The 8,061-nt window shown below is 29.8% G+C and overlaps 1 pseudogene; it reads right to left on the bottom strand.

Moving 5' to 3' along the window:
• Positions 1–7,896: 7,896 nt before the first annotated feature.
• The window catches only part of LOC113384201, a 2,208-nt pseudogene continuing 2,043 nt past the window's right edge, over positions 7,897–8,061 (bottom strand).

The raw sequence follows: 8,061 nt of genomic DNA, 5'->3' as shown, positions 1-8,061 counted from the left end.
TTACAAGCTCAACTTTAACAAGATCTTAGATTTTTTTGTTGAATCAGTAATAACGGTAAACCTCTTTTTATTGTTATTCTACAACTATTAAATATAGTATATTTATTATATAATATTTGAATATATTATAGATCTGTAATAATGGTGAACTTCCTTCTACTGCTATGCTACAATTATTAAATAAATTTTTATCTTTCTCAAAAAGCACAAAGTATATTGCCAAGCCTTTCAAGTGAAAATAGGGTCTTTACAAGCTCAACTTTAACAAGATCTTAGATTTTTTTGTTGAATCAGTAATAACGGTAAACCTCTTTTTATTGTTATTCTACAACTATTAAATATAGTATATTTAATATATAATATTTGAATATATTATAGATCTGTAATAATGATGAACTTCCTTCTACTGCTATTCTACAACTATTAAATAGTCTTTTATCTTTCTCAAAGAGCACAAAGAATATTGCCAAGTTTTTCAAGTAAAAAACAGGGTCTTTACAAGCTCAACTTTAACAAGATCTTAGATTTTTTTGTTAGATCTCTAATAATGGTGAACTTCCTTTTACTTCTATTCTACAACTATTGAATAGTCTTTTATCTTTCTCAAAAAGCACAAAGAACATTGGCAAGCTTTTCAAGTAAAAAGTTCGGTCTTTACAAGCTCAACCATATTGGATACTGAGTCTTTATTTATTTTTGCTGACGTGGACCTCTAAGGCCCTATGTGGATTTCGTTGGGAATCACTGATTTAAACGTATAATATAAAATATTAAAGGTCTTTTATAAAAAAAAAAGAAAGAATTATAAAAATTCATCAACGTTTGGATTAGTGGTATACACTTGCATCTTTTATGTTAGGCGAGTGCCTATAGAAATGAGTTACGAAAGAAAATTATTATAAAATATTCGAAAAGTTTATGAAATTTGCTTAAAGGCAAAATGCCACCTAGCTTCCACATTTCTTTTGCTTACAATTATTGAGAATTATTGAGTTCGATTATCAATATATTTTATATCAACTTTTTATATACATTCAGAACGAGCATTATACATAATTGAATACATTAACAAGATTGGATCAAGATACGCCAGTAACTAAATTTTTTATTCTTTTATGTGTGTCTTTTTTGCGGACTCTGTGCTTTTTTATACCCTCACTGCTTTCTTTATCGTGTGTTATCAGCAAACTTACGGTCGGGTATATGTCTTGGATCACGCTAACTTTTATTGCTTAGCCTTTTAATGGACAAACTCTTAGACAAACGCCACAAGCTATTTAAATGCTAATATCGAGTATTTTGTAATATAAACAGGTGTATTGTGTGAGGATGATCGATTTGGTTATGTTCAAAATTAGTTGATGTGCATAGGATATTAGACATTTTAATTACCATACATCTGATTACAAATAATAAGTCCATATTTGTCAATAATTGATTTATTTGTTAAATTTCCTTTCGCCTGTAATTGCAGCATGTAATCTCTATACTTATTATAGAAATTTTAATAACACGTTTAATTCTAATAAAATTCATATATCTTGATCAAGTCTACAACTTTAATTACATATTTTTCAATTCGTACAATTGTTTGAGTTTATTATGCAAACCCTACATTTTCACTAAGCTTCCAGCGTTTGCAGAACCATAATTTTTAATTTTGACATTTTTTAAAATTTTTATTGGCCTCGCTTGCTCTGAGCATTAGCTACCTACAGCATTTTTATTTATTTACATTCTATACTAATTTTGATATCATATTCAATCTATATATCCTATTCTATATTCTTCTTAATTTTTTTCTACAATTTCTTTTAATTATTTTCTTTAAGATCGCCCGTAGGCAAGCGGTTAAGAGCGACGGGACCTGATTCAGAGGTCCCGGGTTCGATACCCACTTGAGCAGTCTGTAGTCAGACAGCAGTGACAACGATTTTCACTTGAAAATATATATATAGCAATATGTTTCCAAGTGAAAATAGCCCTTGTCCGGCATTGCTGCACTAATAAAAAGTCAGCCCTATTAGATCAATTCTAATAACAAAAATCATCAAATATAGATGGATTAACCATTGGGTTACCATCTAAAAAATACGAAGTAAGGAGAAGTTTCAGCCCAACAGCTCATAGGACTAAGGTTCTGATTGCTGTTAAAAATATGATACAAAAAAAAAAATTATTTTCTTTAATATTACTCCATTATTCAACTTCTATCTTTATTCCATTTTTTTCTTCATTCTTCTCTTTAATCTCAGCGGGTTCTAATACTTTTCTTCTTACTCCTAATACAATTCAGCTATTCGAATTCTGTAATTTCTATTTTTCTTATTTTTTATTCAAATTCTACTTAAAAAATACAATTTCATTTAATTTCATATTAACTACACATATTTTTTCATAAATTCTAAGACAATGACAGGATTCGATCCAAAGATCCCTGTCGTGTGAGTCGAACACCCTACTACATTGGCTATGCTCGCCACAAACCATAATTTTTGAAATTATTTATGATGATCTTTCTCTGCTAAATAAGATTAGAGTCAAAAGTATTGCGATAAGTATATTAAGATCATATAGCTTTAATATATAATAATACTTCAAATAAAATATAAGCCTGCTAATAAAACTAAAAGCCAAAGATGTAACTTAACTATTATCATTGGAGATAATATCATTTTCTTTTTAATAGTAATCATTTCAATAACAAAGAAATTCCAAATTCCCGATTCAATTACATCTTCAAACGATATAATTAAATAAAATGAAACAATCTGCGTTCAATAAGCATTCTGTATGTAAAGCAATGCTGAACACAATTGAATTTATCTGCATTCCTCGACCGGATTTATTCAATTCAAAGATTGATTGTTCGGCCAGCGTATAGGTTGCAATTTGACGCTCAGCTCCTCTCGTCGTCAATTTAGTCGTAGCGGATTTAAAGATAGGGCTTGTCGAAAAACCTGAACCAAAAATTACATTGATAAAAAGTTTAACAGAATCTGGGATAAATAACAAGAACACTAAAAGTATGATCAACTATTGGTGAATATGCTTAAGGCAAATTGCTGGAACTTCTCGTACAGTTATTAAATATTTGCGAAATAACAAATTACATCAATGTTTGTTACTTTACAATTCTCATTTTTTTCATTTTTTGCACGGTATCTCCAAAAGATAGCTAGACCTGTCTTCACAAAAATGTAATAATTTACTAATATCAATAAGAATCGAATATTTTTTGAATCATCTTAATATGATGTTCTGTTCTCTCATAAACTGGCTGTTTGGAGCGTCACATCTCCATGAATGAAATATTTTTTTGAATTAGTCATATCTGTTGATCTGTGCTCCTGATATCTTGGATGAAAAAGTGTATCCAAACATACGCACATACACACACATACACACACAAATGCATACATCCATTTTTTCTAAGGTATTACATATCGAAAATGCTTAGAAACTTCTAAAACGTAAAATTATGAAAAAAATTTCATTGTCGATTACTACAACTTATTCTAGGGTAAGTTAAGAATAGGAAACATGTATAAGTTTTGTATTATAATGTATGTTTATAATATCTAGTTGCAATCTCTCAATGAATTTTAACAATTTTTTTGGAATACACAATTTTGCGAAGTATCCTAGACAGAGACATAATTAAAAAATAGATATAAAAAATTACAAAATCACAAATATAACATTTAAAATAGCATAGATATAAATAATACTGCATGCAAGACTCAAAACGTCAATATAAGGGCTTTATATTACGGATTCCGCACTATCCAGATATTCGAAAGACTAAATTAAGTTTCTATAAAATTTTTAATGTATTTCAATTTCAAACATAAGACTGTTAGTTTGATTCTTTTTTAATGGATAATCACAAATGATTAAAAATCTAACACAAAATCTACATACATTGAATAAGCGAGTGAAAAAGCCAAAAATTATAGGTAGAACATAATTATGGATTGAACTGAGCTTAGATCATATTTATAGGAACTTAGAATTTTGTTTATATATATATATATATATATATATATATATATATAAATGTTTTTTATTTTTTTATCAACCCTTCTATTACAAAATACGTGTTGCGCGTGTCATGTCTACATCTCGCCCTCCACCCTATGTACATATACAGAGGTAGGTCATACGAGTAATAATCAAAAGCGTTGCCCGTATTAAAATATACCGTGTGTATACATGTAAATGGGTTTGTTTTTCATATGTACTATTTGTTTATGTATTGAACATCTTTATATGTATGCATGGAAGTAGTTTCTCAAAGTTTCGAACAGTTCTCAGGAGAAATATACTACACTGTATTAAATTTGGCATTACGTAGCTATTTTTATTGAGATCAAAGTTGAGAATGGAAAATGTACGAAATAAATTTAATTCATACAAGTCAAACCTTTGAAGACATGTTTGTTTCACTCCACATTTCCTTGAGTACCTTCACTACCGTTAAATTAGATATGCACCTAAGTGAAGCAAAACATGATTTTGTTTAGAATGTTGATGTTACTTCCGTTGGTAAATCTTTAGAATTGAATCATATGTACCACTCGGCATACTACTGATTTCAGTATGATTTTATACAATAACTAGCTGTGCCGTGATTTAGTTGAATTATAAAGTAGAACAAAGGTGTTTATCAAACCAGTTGTCCTGTCTACCATTTTCATATCCTCCAATTTACCTGACCACCAGCTATCCAACAAATTACCTTTTCACCAATTTACTTGTCTACCAATTTACCTGTCTACCAATTTACTTGTCTATCAATTTACCTATCAACCAATTTACGTATCGACCTGTTTATCAATACACCATTTTACCTATCTACCATTTAACCCGTTCAATAATTTACCCGTGGAATAATTTACTTGTTTAACAATTTATTCACTAATTTACCTATCAACCTGTTTATCAGTCTACCATTTTACCGGCCTACAAATTTACCTGTCATCTCGTTCTACATATCTACCAATTAACCTGTTTATTTGTCTACACATTCGTCGTCTATCTACCAGTTCTCCTTTCTACCATTTTTCATATCCTCTAATTTACCAGTCCACCAGTTTACTTTTATAAATTATCAAATTCACCTTATTTATTTACGCATTTTAAAAAAATAAGTTCAAATTGATTCTAGGTTTTAGTTAGAAAACGTTTTAGTGTGAAAAAGAAAAAGGCTGTTTTTAGGGTTTTTCCGGCAAACATTTGGCAAATATTAAAAAAAGAATTGGCCAAATTGGTCCAGGCGTTATTGAGTTATGCGCTTATCAACACATTTTGCAATTCATTTTTATATTATAGATAAATTATTTTGATTGAATCTCAAGATCTAAATGCATAAGCTAATGTATTGTAAAGGAATTTTCTAATTCCAGTTTATTTCTTAAGGTGTTACCAATGTTATGAATAAAATGAATTGGGATTTTCAATTGATTTTTTTTGCTAATTATTGAAGTATAGAAATATACAAATACACACTTAAATATCAGTGTTAATTATAATTTAATTCAATACTAATAATGTCTGGTATTTTGAGAGTCATGAATCTAGGCAGCAGTTGTTCGAAACGAAGCTTTTGCATGATTCAAAATGTGATGCTTTGCTACTTACCTATAGAACACATGCATAACCTGCTAATGCTAGTTCAACGTTAATATAAAAACAAAGACTTCGATCCATGCGAACCATCCTTTGACTAAATTTCTAAAATTTAATTCCGGATAGGTGATTATGACACGCCTAATTACAACCCTTCAGGCCGCTTTCCTCCCAGTTTGAGACTCCTTGCTGTATGTTTATATTTTATACATGTACGGCGTTAGGTGTTTCTCATTCAAGCCGCAGCAGGTACACTCCAACATCGATTTATTTGCCGCGGGCGCTGTACGCATGTCGGCAGCAAAAAAGGATTGTAATTAGGACAATTCTAGTTAAGTTTAACACGATGCTTTATGTCATCGAGTATCACAAAGGGCAAGGGTTGAAAACGAATGACAGTATTTATCAACGTCCATACTGGCTGAAATACAATACGATTCATATTTAATGAACACAATGCGAATGCGAATTGAGCGCGAAGAATATTTAAGCATGTCGGTATATCTATTACAGAGCCCCGAGCGCCTGAATTCAGAGGTATGAAGCGTAAAGTTGAAATATTTATACTATCTTTTCGCGGGATATGGTAGACTTTAATTAGGTTTTTGTATATTTGAAGTACTTTTTGTAATCTGAGATTTATGACTGTTAATGGAAGCAAAAATTTGTGCTTTTAGATTTCTGCAACAAGATAAATAAGAGGTTTTTTTTAGGAAAAACTTAAAACTGAGCGCTATATTCATATATACTATGATTTTTTCATGTAGTGGTAACATAATTGTGCAGGTGTTTCTCAATATTTTGTTAATCGTTAATTGTAGACTAGTGGTGGGGTGCATGGCATCGTGCCTTAAGGCAAATTGTTGGAACTTCCCGTACCGTAATTAAAAATCTTGGTACGAAACCCAAAAAAAAAAAAATACACAAAATGTGTACACATTATAAAATCTCTATATAATATCTGATAATTTGAAAGTACATATGTCCAATAAACGTTTTTGACCGCCAAATGACATTTTTTTGACTTATTTTTTTTAGAGTCTAGAAACCGCTGGATTTGAATTATTGAAATCGGTTGATCGGTGTTCCCGCAATCGTCGACGAAATGTCGTATCAGCACACACACACACACACACACACACATACCTCCATTTTTCTAAGGTATGCCAAAATATTCGGAAACTTTTGAAACGTAAAAATATATAAAAATTTTCATTTTCGATTCTTTGGCTATTACTATAACTTACCCTACGGGAAGTTAAAAATTTCTAAAAGCTGGCTTATTAAATTCGGTAAAAAAGTATCATGAGACACACTGATTATATTTATACGAAATAAAGATGGATAGATGCGGTAATTATTTATCTACCGGCTTAAGTTAAAATATTATAATTAATGGAAATAAAAGATATGGAATCGTCTGTAAAACTATTTAAATGTGCCCACATCATACAGACTGTTTATTCCGCCGAATCTTCTTTAAGTGAACCTATAAATATTTATATATGCTGCAACTAGCTCCAATATTTTGTTTCAACAAACTCAGGCATGAATTTAGAATAATATTCAAGATAATTTAAACAATTTAACAAACTAAAAAATAAATAAGATACATAAAATTTAAAATTAGTCGATAATAATAACGCAAAACGAAATTTTATGGTAGTATAATTTTATGTTGACCTGCACAGTTGTGTATATTGCGTCGTACATATGCAATGGAGACATTTCAAATATTTAATACAAAAATAACATTATAATATCGTTCGATATCCTATTGAAAAACTCCTGTTGCCACGTATTCCTGTGACAATAAGCGTCTAGCTCCATTACAATATTTGCCATAATTCGAATAACGCAAAAAAAACTTAATTTTTACAAAGGCATAAGACAAAAAAATACATGCAATTATTATTTTTTAAGTTAAATCTCAACTGACGCCTCAATAAAAATATCTAGTGGTAGAAACGCATCACTGAATATTCATCTTACCCAGAATAAACAACTTTACATAAAAATTTTCAACTTAAAGTATTTGAATATCAAAGAGTAGATTATAAAAGAAAATATAAAGGTCGACAAGCTTTGAATATGTTGCCATGTTAGTGAAATTTATGCTCGTGCTTCTGTGATTATTAAAATTGTTTAGTAAAGATCGTATATTAACTTGTATGCTAACGCAAGCAGTGTGATATATACGTGCCATTAATCACAATGTTTCAGTAGGGAGTTTTAAATCTCTAATAATAATCAAATTTGTTTTTTTTATAATACTTTGATATTATTAGGAGTTTTCTAGAGTGAATAATATTATATAAAGAAATCTTACTTATGTTCTATTTTCTAATTGATTATAAAACATTTATGTGGGCGTAGAGGCATTGAAACATTTTCATTTTCTGATCAGCAATCTGTTGTGATGATACTTTT

This window comes from Ctenocephalides felis, unplaced genomic scaffold (assembly GCF_003426905.1).
Source record: "Ctenocephalides felis isolate EL2017-DRISC unplaced genomic scaffold, ASM342690v1 CF-g0.4_SCAFFOLD_00845, whole genome shotgun sequence".
NCBI lineage: Eukaryota > Metazoa > Arthropoda > Insecta > Siphonaptera > Pulicidae > Ctenocephalides > Ctenocephalides felis.
Note: the sequence above shows the minus strand (reverse complement) of the source record. Positions and strands in the feature narration are given on the sequence as shown.